The sequence below is a fragment of the Mustelus asterias genome, chromosome 4 (assembly GCF_964213995.1).
Source record: "Mustelus asterias chromosome 4, sMusAst1.hap1.1, whole genome shotgun sequence".
NCBI lineage: Eukaryota > Metazoa > Chordata > Chondrichthyes > Carcharhiniformes > Triakidae > Mustelus > Mustelus asterias.
Genome location: NC_135804.1, coordinates 42,858,629 through 42,874,313, shown reverse-complemented (window position 1 = coordinate 42,874,313; position 15,685 = coordinate 42,858,629). Strand labels below are relative to the sequence as shown.

Genomic DNA, 15,685 nt, shown 5'->3' with positions numbered 1-15,685 from the left:
TTGCTTGTAGTCAGTGGGCTAGAAATAATTACTTCATCTAACCTATGTAATACAGCATGACTGCCAATTGGGACAGGTCAACTTTAACACTGTGGAACCACAAATCATCATAAGACCTACAGCTGATAAATATAGCAACATTTTGACATTATTGAGGCACTTTCAGAAAAATAAATCCACAAAAACAAATATAGAGCTTAGCCAGGCACCAATCTAATGTTTGTCCGAGTAGTTTGGTGCCCTGTGGGCTAGTGAGCTAAAGACCTGGCGCCACCTCTTTCATACCGATAGTTGATTATACTTGCCAATGTTGAGCAACTGACAAGCCTGAATGGCAGATAGTAATAACACACCTTGCCAATATGCAACCTTCTATCTTTTTGTACCTGACAAAATGCCTAGTAAATGCTGCTTAAGGGGATGGTTACCCAAAATCCCCTGCATTCTTGTTAGGACTGGTAACCCAGGTGCAAATTTAATTACTTCAGGTGAACTATCCTGTCTTGTCTAGGAGTTTTTCAGAATGCAACTGTAAACAACCTGTACAATGTAATCAGATGTCACTGGTTTGTTTGATCTCCAACAAAGGATGTCACAAATCCATGGCAGATTGTGGGTTGAGACAAAGAACAAAAGAAAATACCTGTCAGAGAATTCTGCAGAAGATTATGAGTGTGTCTATTAGTACTCTACATCCTCATGTGCCTGTCTCATGCTGTCCATACAAAGTGCTACTTGTCTGACAGAGTGCTCAACTGCCAATATGATCAAACAGAAAAAGCAATAGCTAGATAAATAAATTACAATGCTTCTTTACTAAACCTTTACAATTTTACGCTGCCTGAATTTGATAAAATAGTAAATGTCTTAAATCATAACAGTAAAGTTATTGAATATAGCATCCAGAAAAAAATATCTTGTACTTGTGCTGGTTTTTCACTTTATTTTCATTTAGTGCAGCACGTGCTTCAAACAGTGGCAGTTAGCCTTCCAAAAGCAAAACAAAAAATCATCAGAATAACAACAGTGAAAGAAAAGTAGAGTTGAAAATCACTGTTATTTGTGTAGACTGTCGGGCTTAAATGACATGGAAACTGCAGAAAGTAGTGATCCTAACCTGATCACCATAATTCAAACCCACCTTCAATTAATTTTGATACTTCTGAAATAGAGGCAAGATGGAAGACTTTGTTACATGAATCACATCACCTTATGCAATACTTCATCTCTTAACGTGCGATGCGAAAAAAAAATGAAAGTGATTTTCCCATGCCTCACCGAAACCCAGCTTGTTTCAGACAGTCACAGACTAACACCGAGAGCAGTCATAAAGTCATCCAGAGATTTCCCTGCCCACTTATTGGAGTAATGGTATCACAGTAGAAAAAAAGTGAGAAACAATTGAAAAAAAGGAAACAGAATTAACTTTTAAACATTTATGTGGAACACAGACAGTCATATTATAAGAATGTATTTGAACACATTTTTGTGAGGGTGCATTATTGTACTTGTGTTACTGGAGGAGTAATCCAGAAGCCCAGACAATGAGTATTCAAATCTCAAACCAGCAGTTTAAGAACTTGAATCTGCAAACAAACAGCTAGCAACAGTAAAAATGACCATGAGCTGTTGGGAAAACAAGAAAGCCTGGCAACCTGTCACCCTTCCTCAGTCTGGCCAATATGTTTGAGTGTTAACGAACCTCAGAAGTGGCCTTAAAAGCCACACAATTGTACCACTGAAAGGAACATCCCAGGTGGGGGCAATAAATAAATGATGTGGAGACAGAGGGTGGTTGTAGAGAGTTGTTTTTCAAACTGGAGGCCTGTGACCAGGGATCAGTGCTGGGCCCACTGTTATTTGTCATTTATATTAATGATTTGGATGAGAATATAGGGGGCATGGTTAGCAAGTTTGCAGATGACACCAAGATTGGTGGCATGGTGGACAGTGAGGAAGGTTATCTCCAATTGCAGTGGGATCTTGATCAATTGGGCCAGTGGGCTGACGAATGGCAGATGGAGTTTAATTTAGACAAATGCGAGGTAATGCATTTTGGTAGATTGAACCACGGCAGGACTTACTTAGTTAATGGTAGGGCGTTGGGGAGAGTTACAGAACAAAGATATAGGGGTACATGTTCATAGCTCCTTGAAAGTGGAGTCACAGGTGGACAGAGTGGTGAAGAAGGCATTCGGCATGCTTGATTTCATCGGTCAGAACGTTGAATACAGGAGTTGGGACATCTTGTTGAAGTTGTACAAGACATTGGTAAGGCCACACTTGGAATACTGTGTGCAATTCTGATCACCCTATTATAGAAAGGATATTATTAAACTAGAAAGAGTGCAGAAAAGATTTACGAGGATGCTACCAGGATTTGATGGATTGAGTTATAAGGAGAGCTGAATAGACTGGGACTTTTTTCTCTGGAGCGTAGGAGGCTGAGGGGTGACCTTATAGAGGTCTATAAAATAATGAGGGGCACAGACAAGGTAGATAGTCAATATCTTTTCCCAAAGATAGGGGAGTCTAAAACTAGAGGGCATAGGTTTAAGGTGAGAGGGGAGAGATACAAAAGTGTCCAGAGGGGCAATTTTTTCACACAGAGGGTGGCAAGTGTCTGGAACAAGCTGCCAGAGGTAGTAGTAGAGGCGGGTACAATTTTATCTTTTAAAAAACATTTAGATAGTTACATGGGTACGATGGGTATAGAGGGATATGGGCCAAATGCGGGCAATTGGGATTAGTTTAGGGGTTTTTAAAAAAAAAGGGTGGCATGGACAAGTTGGGTCGAAGGGCCTGTTTCCATGCTGTAAACCTCTATGACTCTATGCGGCGTTGGACTGGGGTATACACAGTAAGAAGTCTCACAGCACCAGGCCAAAGTCCAACTGGCTTATTTGGTAGCAAAACTTCATTTTTGCGACCAAATAAACCTGTTGGACTTTAACCTGGTGTTGTGAGACTTCTAACAATAAATAAATGCCAGCTTTGTCTGAAAATTATTAAATGGATGATAGGGAGAAAGTGAATTTCATTTCAAGATTAATTTTATAATTATGCAAATTGAAATATATAAATAATCCTAATGTAACATGAAGATGCAAATAATACATTGTTACAAAATTCTTCCCTGTCCAATTACAGAGGCTCACAATTCCTGAACTTTGCATGACACACAATGGCATTGATGTCAAAGATAATAACCATGGTGAGAAATGTGCAAGGTCAAACAAGATACCGAGTTATATGGTAACCAGCTAAATCCCCAGGTTTGATCCCTGCTTTGTATTGAGTTAGATATTCTCAGTTGTTAGACATGCCTTAACTTGGACCTTAGCAGTTCCTGATTAGGAAAGGGAAAATTGGTTCCACTTCTGATCATTATTTTGATTTGATTTGATTTATCATTATCACATGTATTAACATACAGTGAAAAGTATTGTTTCTTGCGCACTGTACAGACAAAACATACCGTTCATAGAGAAGGAAACTAGAGAGTGCAGAATGTAGTGTTACAGTCATAGCTAGAGGGTAGAGAAAAATCAACTTAATGCAAGTCAAGTCCATTGAAAAGTCTGACAGCAGCAAGGAAGAAGCTGTTCTCGAGTCTGTTATTACATGACCTCAGACTTTTGTATCGTCTTCCCAACAGAAGAAGGTGGAAGAGAGAATGTCCAGGGTGTGTGGGGTCCTTAATTATGCTGGCTGCTTTGCCGAGGCAGCAGGAAGTGTAGACAGAGTCAATGGACGGGAGTTGGTTTGCGTGATGGATTGGGCTACATTCATGGCCTTTTGTAGTTTCTTTCAGTCATGGGCAAAGCAGGAGCCATACCAAGCTGTGATACAACCAGAAAGAATGCTTTCTATGGTGCATCTGTAAAAGTTGGAGAGAGTCGTAGCTGACATGCCAAATTTCCTCAGCCTTCTGAGAAAATAGAGGCGTTGGTGGGCTTTCTTATCTATAGTGTAGGCATGGGGGGACCAGGATAGGTTGTTGGTGATCTGGACACCTAAAAACTTGAAAGCTCTCGAACATTTCTACTTCGTCCCCGTTGCTTGTTCATAGTGGGGCATGTTCTCCACTATGGTTCCTGAAGTCAATGACAATCTCCTTTGTTTTGTTGACATTGAGGGAGAGATTATTGTCGTCGCACCAGTTCACCAGATTCTCGATCTCATTCCTGTACTCTGTCTCGTCTTTGCTTGAGATCCGACCCACTACGGTGAATTTCAGCAAACTTGAAAATCGAATTGGAGGGGAATTTGGCCACACAGTCATAGGTGTATAAGGAGTATAGTAAGGGGCTGAGAACACAGCCTTATCTAGCAACCCCTGCTAAGTACATAAAAATGACATTGAATTTAGATAAGATGAAGGCCTCCCCCTCATCAGCATGCAGTTATATACCCTAAACACTGATTAAGATTCTCATAATTAAGTACTTAGGTGAGATATTAAGATTAAGCTAACACCCATGGAACTGATCGAGGTTCAGATGGGCAATGCAAATATATTGCAAGCATCTATATGCCATTGAAACAAGTTATTTGCTGTTGCACTCTGATATTGACACTTTGCACCCAACATACTGTCTAAGTAATTCTAGACACTCAAGCTCTTTTTTCAAATCTTCAACTATCTCACCTTGAGCTTACTGTTGATCTAAAACTTTTGTGTGGTGGGGATTTGAGAGAAATAAAAGTATGTTTGTATCATTGCTATACATGAACCTATTAACAAAATGTTATTATGTAGACAATATATTCTGCTTGAATAAATCTTGGGATGAATTAAGTAAGTAATATACTCTGCTGTGGAAACTTGCCTCAAGGGAGATAAAATTCTGATGTTTTTGGAAGGGCAAGGCATTCTAAAACATTGAATTTAATTGCTAGCTAGAATCTCTGTTGAGCAGTTAAAGCTGCAAAGAATAAGCTGTTATAACATTGACTAAGCTTAAATTCAGATTTATGGGAATGTTAAGATCTGTAATTCAATCCTGGTTCAACTTCACAATGGCAAAGGAAGAGAAAATGTAGGTATGTGTAAAACATGCTGCCAACTTGCTATCACCTGTTTTGTACTACCATCAAACACTACTTTTGCTTGCCTCGATTAATAGCAATGATAGCAATCTCTGCTCCAAGAAAGTATAATTCTGCTGCATGGCAGTATAGGTACAAAGACATTTTGCTTCACATCACCAATGCAGTTATGATGTAAATGTAGGCGGAATCAGAAGTCAGGGCTTGATCTGAGACTAGAGCAAAGTAGAATCAGATTCCATAGCGTAGGGAGTGCAACTCAATAATGGAAAAGATTGTCCTGTTTCTTCAGATTTTGAGGCCAGCCCTTGTCAAACTGAAATTGAAAATTTGTCATGACAAGTGACCGAATGAATATATGTAAAGCAATACTGACATGATCTTCACTTCAATCACAACTCTGGTAGTGAATGCCATACCTTCATAATATTCATGTAATAGATTTCTCTCTCTTTTGGTGCTCTTGTCCGAGACTGGTGGTTCTCAACCTTAACAACGCGGCACACTTCCATGAGACAAACAATTCCACAGCACACCCACTTTTTCAGCTGAATTGATTGCTCATAAACATCACATTTATTTACTGTTTAAATATTGCACTGCTCAACTGTTCGCAGCTATGAGAAGGTTTCAATCATGTCCAAGCTGAACTAGAATGGAACACTTTTTTAAAAGGTCTAATGGTCAAAAGAAATGCACACATTCACAAAACCGGGTTGTGCACAACAAATTTTGCTATTTGTTCATTCTGGTATTTAGTGTCAACCTATTGAAATTGAAAGTACATCGCTGATCAGCCAGGCCAAGACGTAATTACCAGAAACCAAACCCCATCCATTTAACACCATTGGGCAGAGAAGCACTTGAACTGAAAACGTTAGCTTCAGCACTTTACAAATTGTGCTCGCTTCGGCAGCACATATACTAAAATTGGAACGATACAGAGAAGATTAGCACTTTATACATTTGCCAGCGTTAGTACTTCCTTGGCGGCATTTCAGGTTTCATTGACAAAAAAATGAATGGATGGCTTTATCACAATCCATGCACATATCATCGATATTTACAAACATTTTAAAGTAACACCAAGCTCAAATAGCGAAATATTTGAAGGCTATACCTTGAATGTGTATAACATTAAACAATTTCGTACATCAGCCGCATTTATTTCAATATCTTCATTCAGCTATATAGTGTTTACTAATTTATTTGGGATAACTATACCTTGAAATAGATAGTTTGCTCTTTAAGGAATTTAATCAAAACGGCAGTGGTGATGTTGGTAGTTGTACCCGGTTCTAATGAGTATAAACACCATGCGATGAGTTTTGCTGAGTAGCCCAGCTCAGACAGAACGGAGTTGGTCGTCTCTGCTCGACTTTGATTTTCTGATTGCCCCAAATTCAAAAATTGACCTGTTGCACCGACGTACACCCATCGCATCGGCGACTTCCCTGTGCCTGAGATTTTACTGGACAATGTGAATGTGACAATCAATCCCGTGGATTTTAACCGGATTTTGGGGGAAAGATAAAATATTGTTCATTCCCATTTGTTGGAGCGAGACGGTTTTCTTTTGTTATAAAAGTTTAATAAAAATTCGGTGAGCACCATTTGGACGAAAAGCTTCGCAGATTTGTTTGTGTGGGATGGTGTCATGCGCTCAACATTTTTAGATCTGCTTGCAATTGTTTTAGCCGAAGTGGCGCGATGATTCCTTTATGTGTTAAATGTCCACGGCACACTTGCACGATTCTCAGGTGGCACAGATTGAAAACCACTCTCATAGACCACACAGCAACTAGAAAACAGCTTATCTACTCTTCCATCCTTTTGTTATTTCAAACAAATCTTATCTAATCACCCGATAGTCCCCTCTCTCCTGCTGCAAACTGTCCCAAATGACTTTTCATATTTGCTATTCCTCATAGGGCATCTTTGTAATATCAGAAACATGGCAGACAATTTGTGCGGAGTAAGGTTCTACAACAACAATGTCATAATGACCAGGTCTGTTTTTAGTGACATTGGTTGAGAGATAAATATTGACCTGAACACCAAGAATTCCATGCTTGTCTTTGAAATAGTGTCATGGCCTCTTTACCACGGACCTCAACCAAAAGACAGCACTTCCAACAATGCAGTACTCCTTCAGTGTTGTGCTTAAGCATCAATCTAGATTATACGCTCATGACTTAGGTGGGACTTGAACCCACAACCTTCTTTTTCAGGAAGTGACAGCTCTAACAGTTGAACAGCAGCTGATACCATATTCCAATTGTGGACATGACATTGTATATAGATTAAAATTATTTTGACTTTTATATTGTATCGGACCACAAAATCCCAGTGCAGAAGGAAGCCATTCAGCCCATCGAGCCTGTACAGACAACAATCCCGTCCAGGCCTAACCCTGCAACCCCACGTGTTTACCCTGCTACCCCCACCACACACACACACACTAAGGGTTAATTTACTATGGCCAATACACCTATCTTTGGACGGTGGGAGGAAGCCAGAGCACCTGGAGGAAACACTCATATATCTTTACTTATCAGCTCTTTTATAAGTGTAAGAGTTGCTACTTTAAGGTTTTGTGAACCTGAAGCCCAAAATCCTTTTGCTCTTCCAATAATCTATATTTCTCCCAAATATTGTGCTATAACCATTCTATGGTTCGATAAATATGCCGGGTTATAACATCTATACAGATATGTCAGGTTATGAGGTCTATAGGAAAGAAAGGCACAATGGGTGCCTTAGTGATGAAGAATGAAATCACTTTGATGAAAGAATACGAGGGGTAAGCAGGCAGTGAAGACTTTAGGCAGTGAGTTAACAAACAGGAATCAATTTAAGACTGTAGCAGAGCTGTGTACTGGCCATCTGCTCACAGCTGTAAAGGAGTACAATGTATAGAGATTAAGCATATGGGAAAGGCACAGTGGTTTTAATGGAGGATTTTAACTTTAACGTACATTGGAAAAGCAGACAAGTTCATATCAGATAGTAAATTTCTTCAGTGTGTTCGGGATAGCTTTTACAAACAATGTCATAGAACCAACAAAAGGGCATGCCATGTTTGATTTAGTAACAAGTAATGCAGCTAACAGCCAAATAGTTAACATTTATCTTATAAATCATAAAATGGTCAAGTTCTTGTGATGTTTGAAAGGATTAAATGGAAACAGCTACTGAGATTTTAGATATAGGTAAAGCTGACTTCAATTCAATGAAGCAGAGTCCGCTGTAAAGTGGGCAAATCTATTACTGGATAAAATGGGAAGTGTTCAACAAAGTGAGAAGGGGCCATAATTCTATTTGCCAAAAGTTAACAGCCATGTACAACTAAAGTAGTAAGAAAAACAGAACATAAAATAAAAAGCACACAAAAATGCAAAATAAAAGCACAAATCCTGATGAATGGGTGAGAGATACAAGAAGCAAAGGCTGAAAGAACAATTTAAAGTTACCAAGAAAGTTCATAAAACTAAATGTGCAAGGGATGTAAAAAAAACCCACAAAACATTTCACTATTTATATAATGAAAGAGAGGGTGACCCAGAGCAACATGAACCCCTTGAAACTAATATTACTGATAGTGTCAATGTAAACAAGGAAACAGTGGATATGTTGAATAATAGGATTACAAAGAGGACATAGATAAGGTGATTGGCAAAATAAGCAATAACATGAGTAAAATATTTTACAAGATTTGGAATCCACTGCCTGAGAATGCAGTGGAGAGAAGTACAATTGAGGCACTCAAAAGTGACTAGGATTATCATCTGAAAAGGAAGAATATATAGGGCTACATGGAGCTAAAGGTGGAGGAGTGGCACTAAGTAAATTGAGCCTAGAGAGCTGGTGCAGACACAATGGATCAAATGGTTTCCTCTGTGTTGTAACAAATGAGATTACTTTGCACCACTTTTTGCAATAGGAGATGACAGCACACTGGACAGCCCAAGGAAATTAATATTGAATGAGCAATGGAAACCCACCAAAGTTAACATAAGCAAAATATCAATAATGAAAAATAATGGCATGAAAGTGTGCCAAATCCCTTGGACCAGATAGTTTCCATCCCAGGCTTTTCAAGGAAGTAGGTGAGAACATTGCAGATGCTCTAACTATAATGTTACAAATTCCTCTTAATTCAGGGAAAATATTAATATCGCAAAATATCAAACACTCATAAATGGCTCTCTCAACAAATGCCAACATTGCAACAAAGCAAAAACAGGCCAAGCAAAACCTGTGCAAATCCATCAAGTTTTCAAGAGCAGTCCACTCCGGGGTGAAATCTGTCAGAATCTTAGGAATTCAGATTAACAGGTTAACATAAACCCCAAGTTTATAACATAGAATTCACTGGTACAATTTTGATACATTTTACAGCATATACAAGTCCACAAAATGATGCAAATGGAAAAGTAAGGAGAATAAATTGAAAATATGAAGTTTTTGAACAAATATATTTGCTAGGAGGATGGACTAAGAGTCCACTATCTTACGTTGTTCCTGCATCTGGCACATATATTGCTTAACTGGTCTTACATTTGATATAGAAATTGAAGGAGGAGATGGAAAATCTCCTCCCTCCATTTACTTAAGTGATACAATGAGTAACATCAACATTTTATTATTGAATAGTTCTCAGGAGCTTTAGTTGTGTCTATTAATGTACAAACTACATTTGTTTTTAAATTCACTTCCATTTATCATGGTGAAGAAGTGAATTTGGTCCAGGACTGGAAATTCGAATTTCTGTATTTAAGAAATTGCTACAGATAGTACAATTCACACCACAGTGGATGTGTTAGTGTTTAAGCAATGTTCCTGTTATAGTGGATGGTACAAGTAGTGTGAAGACAAGAAGTAACCATGCCTCCCTGGGACACTGCCCTGAGGAACTTCTGAAATGATGCCCTGGAACTGAAAAGATTTACATTCAACAACCACAAGGTTTTTCCAGCATTTTCTGTTTTTATTATAACAATATTCCTTTGTGCAGGATATGACACCAACCAGTTTTCCCCTCGGTTCCCACTGACTCCAGTTTTGCTGGAGCGCCTTAATGCCATATTTGGTCAAATGCTGCCTTTATGGGCAGAGCAGTCACTCTCATGTCCCCTCTATAGTTCAGCTCTTTTGTCCATGTTTGAACCAAAGCTGCAATGAGTTCAGGAACTGAGTGACACTAGAAGAACCGAGCGTCAGTGCACAGGTTATTGCTCAGCAAGTGCTATCTGGTTGCACTGTCAATGATCCCTCCCATCACTATATTGAAAATCAGGAGCAGACTGATAGGATGGTAATTGGCCAGATTGGATTTGTCCTTTTTATGTACAGGACATACTTGGGCAAATTTTCACATTGCTGGATTGATGCCAGTGCTGGTAGCTGTACTGGAACAGCTTGACTAGGGGCGCGGCAAGTTTTAGCGCACAAGTCTTCAGTATTATTCTGAAATACTGTCAGGGCCCACAGCCTTTGCAGTATATAGTGCCTTCAGCCATTTCTTGATTAACACGTGGAGTGACTCAAATTGGCTGAAGACTGGCACCTGTGATGTTGGGCTCCTCAGGAGGCCAAGATAGATCTTCTACTTGGCACTTCAGGCTGAAGATTGTTGCAACTGCTTCTGTCTTATCTTTGTGGAGCCTCCTTCTCCAGTAAAATGCAAGGAGGTTTGCTTGCCCATGTTTAACCTGATGTCATGAGACTTCAGAGCCAATGTTCAGGATTTCCAGGACAACTCCCTCCTGGCTGTGCATCAGTAGGACAGGACATACCCAGGAATGGTGATGTCTGAGGTTTTATCTGTAAGATACAATTCCATGAGTATGACCAAGTCAGGCTGTTGCCTGACCAGTCTGTGAGATGGCACGCTCAATTTCAGCACAAGACTCAGATGTTAGTAAGGAGGACTTTGCAGGATCAACAAGGTTTTGTTGTTTCGGTACTTAGGGTACCTTACTAGCTGGTGCGTCCGGTCTCATTCCTTACTGACTTAATAGCAATTTGCTACAAATGAGCAGCTTGCTAGGCAATTTCAGAGGGCATTTAAGGGTCAACTGCCATGCTGTGGATCTGAAGTCACGTGTAGGCCTGACCACATAAGGATGTCAGATTAGGACACTAGTGAACCAGATGTTTTTTTTTAAAACAACAATTGACAATGGTTTAATGGTCACCATTGGACTTTTAATTCCAGATTTTTATTTACTGAATGGTGGGATTTGAACCTGGGTCCCCAGAACTTTACCGTGGGTCTCTGGATTAATAGGTCAGGGACAATACCACTCCGCCATCAGCTCCCCTAGCATTGGGGATGGTCACTAATGATTGCACAATACTCAGCATCATTCATGACTCCTCACGTACTGAAGCAGCCCATGTCAAACTGCAGCAAGACCTCGACAATATTCAGGCTTAGCAAGAGAGAATGTAGCCATTTTCCCTTGACATCCAATGACTTTACTATCACTGGATCACCCACTATCAATATCCTGGGGATTATCATTGACCAGAAACTGAACTGGTCAAACTAAACAAATACTGTGACTACAAGAACAGGTCAGAGGCTAGAAATCCTGTCGTGTGTAATTCATTTCCTGCCTCCCCAAAGCCTGACCATCTAGAAGGAACGAGTCAGCAATGTGATGGAATGCTCACCACTTGCATGGATGAGTGCAGCTCCTACAGCACACAAGTTTGGTTTGGTTTGATTTGATTTATTATTGTCACATGTATTAGTATACAGTGAAAAGTATTCTCTTATGTGCTATACAAAGCATATCGTACATAAGGAAGGAGAGAGTGCAGAATGTACTGTTACAGTCATAGCTAGGGTGTAAAAAAAGATCAACTTAATGCAAGGTAGGTTCATTTAAAATTCTGATGGCAGCAGGGAAGAAGCTGTTTGAGTCGTTGGTAGTGATCTCAGACTTTTGTATTTTTTTCCCCGACGAAGGTGGTGGAAGAGTGCACGTCCGGGGTACATGGGGTCCTTGATTATGTTAGCTGCTTTTCCGAGGCAGCAGGACGTGTAGACAGTGTCAATGGATGAGAGGCAGGTTTGAGTGAGGGACTGGGCTTCATTCACGACCCTTTGTAGTTACTTGCGGTCTTGAACAGAGCAGGAGCCGTACCAAGCGGTGATACAACCAGAAAGAATGCTTTCTATGGTGCATCTGTAGAAGTTGGTGAGTTATAGTGGACATGCCAAATTTCCTTAGTCTCCTGAGAAAATGGAGACATTGGTGGGCTTTCTTAACTATAGTGTCCGCATGGAGGGACCAGAACACGTTGTTGGTGATCTGGATACCTAAAAACTTGAAAGCTCTCGACCATTTCTACTTCATCCCCATTGATGTAGACAGGGGATTGCCCTCCACTACGCTTCCTGAAATCGATGACTATCTCCTTCATTTTGTTGTCATTGAGGGTGAGATTGTCATCACACCAGATTCTCTATCTCTTTCCTGTACTCCATCTCATCATTGTTTGAGATTCGACCCACAAAGGTGGTGTCATCAGCAAACTTGAAAATCGAATTGGAAGGGAATTTGGCCAGTCAAAGGTGTATAAGGAATATAGTAAGGGGCTAAGGACACAGCCTTGTGGAGCACCGGTGTTAAGGATGATCGTGGAGGTGTTGTTGCCCAGCCTTACTGAATGCGGTCTGTGAGTTGGGAAGTCTAGGATCTGCCACCCAGGACAAAGAAGCCCACTTGATTGGCACCCCATCCACAGTCACTCTATCACCGACACATGAGCAACAGTTTGTGTCATCTAAAAGCTGCACTGCAGGAATTAACCAAGGCTCCTTAGACAGCATCATCCAAACGCATGACTGCAACCATCTAGAAAGACCAGGACAGCAGACACATGGGATCACCACCACCTGAAATCCCCCTACAAACCACACCATTCTGACTTGGAAATACATAACCATTTCTTCACTGTCACTGGGTCAAAATCCTGAAACTCCCTCTCTACACCACATGAATTGCAACAGTTCAAAGAGGCAGCTCACCTTCAGCTTCTCAAGGGCAATTAGGGATTGGCAATAAATGCTGGCCTGGCCAGCGATCCCCACATCCCATGAATGATTTTTTTTAAAAAAAATTAGCTGCAGTAGTTTTGGGAAAAATAGCATTAATTGAATTCAAATTAATACGGAGTCCTATTAAATGCTAAAATGAACAGGAAATTGAATATGACGACTGAATATTTTAATTTACCAGGCACTTGTTAATTTATCTTTAAAGCACTCACTTCTGCTTGCTTACTACCTTAAATTTCCCCAATATTGACTTTAAATGTGCAACTGCAAGAATTGAACAATTAAGAGGACCATTAAAGTTTTACTTTAATAGAGCTATTCAACGGTATGGAAGCTTATGTAAATAATCCTTTTGTCCAATTGGAAAGAACAAAAGTGGCAGAGCAAGAAAAGAAAGTGACGTGACAAACTGTGCCTGAAATAACCAGCACACTCAGTGTTATGGCACCTTTGTACTTGATAATGGCAAATCAAAAATTTCAAGTGGAAGGTTTTCACAATTTAAATATCAGCATTAACTGTAATTCCATCTGCCGATTAAAAACATTTGAAAAAATGAAGTATAGTTTGTGTTTTCTAGTAAAGTAATTCAAATGCTATGATGCTATGTACATTATCTTGTCATGTACATTGTAAAATTGCAAAAGTGTAAAAGTGTTTCTTGGTCAACATTACAATATCAATTCAAGACCAAGATTCCATTTTGCCAGAACTCCGGTTTTGTTGCTTGCTCTGACTGATGAAAGCAGATGGAACTTGTAGACAACATCAAAACCTTAAGTGGCCAAATCTTAATGAAACTATGTGATATTTGTACCACAAGTGACACGAGATCAGGCTTTACCCGAGAACAGCCACATCTGAATTGCCATAATATAGGTCCGAATAAATTTAACAAACGTCTTCCTATAAGATGATGGCAAAAGATGCAGCAGACCATACTTTTTAAACCTACTGTTTGATCACATCCTTGACAGGGTTGGGTGCTGAATCTATGGAATTATGCACAAAGGTTTCTAGCCTTGATGGTGTCTAATGCTGAACGAATTTTGACAATCAAATAATGACAAGCACACTGCCGTCTGATGTCACTCATTCACAAACATCTTGGCCTGTGGTTACTGTTGCAATGGCTGAGTGAGAGGTCAAAGGGCAAGCACAAAAAAAAAGACAGCGGTAAAGGGCAACTGTCATGCACCAGTGCATACTGTGAGGCAGTGAGGAGTGGTTGTCTTCTTACAGAACATGCAAAGTGTTCACATTCTGTCCGGGCAGACACATTTGAAAGTCCTAAATGAGACCGTTGCCAATTCATGAAATACAAAACTGACAACTTGACTCTTCTGCTGTCTTTCTGAAATTTGATTTATTTTCTATTTCAAATCACAAATGTATGCAAAGCATAAACCCCTCGATCGTATGTAACAGCAGAATTTTAAAGCATGTTTTAGTTTTTAAAAAATGAAACATGAAGAAACAGTAACGTTCACATTTTTAAATGCTCAATCCTTTCAATAATAGTGGGTAATTCAACAAATCTTTTTAATTCGACCGCTGTCAAGTAATAATAGAGCATTAATTAAATTTTTAATCATAGAATACGCTAATACCAAATGAACCCAATGGGAATATAAAGAGCTATTTGCGGGGTCAACCATGGTACAGACAGATACTGAAGGATTCTTGATATTGATGGCAAGGTAGAAAGAAATTACCAAATATACTAGATCAATACCTAGTTTCAGTGTTACAGCCGTCCCTAGACATAAAATATATCTCTTTACTGCTACAAAAATGGTGATAATGAAAGTGCAAGATAAATGTTTCCCTCAAGGTAAACTATTTGATTAGCTAAGGGCAGAGGTGATAACAGCAGAGTTGGAGAAACTCCACAGCCTAAAATAAATAGCTAGGTTAGGCTACAAAGGTCAACATTGGCATAGAATGGTCATGTTGTCACTACTGCAGGTGAGTATAATATTTGTGGTGAACAGAGTAAGTTCACTGGCACTGGCAAATACTTTGAAGTGGAAAACGGATTAGCAGCATTTTACAGCAAAGCTAACATTTCAAGTATAAATACTATATACAAGTCCTCCTTTTTGCTATGAATCAGTGGAGCACATTAAGATTCAGAGAAGCAAGGCATGATAGCACTACTCATAATTAAGCTAGATATCTATTTAGAGCAGAGACAACCGGGGGGTTACAGCCAAGTAAAACACATTGGGCATTCAACAGAGTGAAAGAAACAATAATGAATTAGCACTCAAACAACCTCATGGCCAACATTTACTTGTCAGTGAAAGGTTCAGCAATTTCCCTAGACTTGACTTTCAGTTATAACAAGTCATTTTACAGGGAATTAGTATCTAGATGATTGGATCAATACTTGGTACTCATTCCATTATATATGAGAAAAAAAATTGTTCCCCCTGGTAATGAAGTATATGGTTTGGTTCTACTTCATTTGTTGTATCCATTAGTGTAATGATGCTGAAATTATTGGCCAAAGTAATTTTAGCAACAGGGATTTAATAGTCTAAAAGACAGAACATG

At 39.5% G+C, this 15,685-nt stretch overlaps 1 protein-coding gene and 1 pseudogene across 7 annotated transcripts in view; one reads left to right on the top strand and one right to left on the bottom strand.

Annotated features, from left to right (window-relative positions):
- fto (FTO alpha-ketoglutarate dependent dioxygenase) overlaps positions 1 to 15,685 on the bottom strand; it is a 439,188-nt gene that overhangs the window by 384,368 nt on the left and 39,135 nt on the right. The window lies entirely within an intron of this gene.
- Positions 5,953 to 6,008, top strand: LOC144493250 (U6 spliceosomal RNA; annotated as a pseudogene).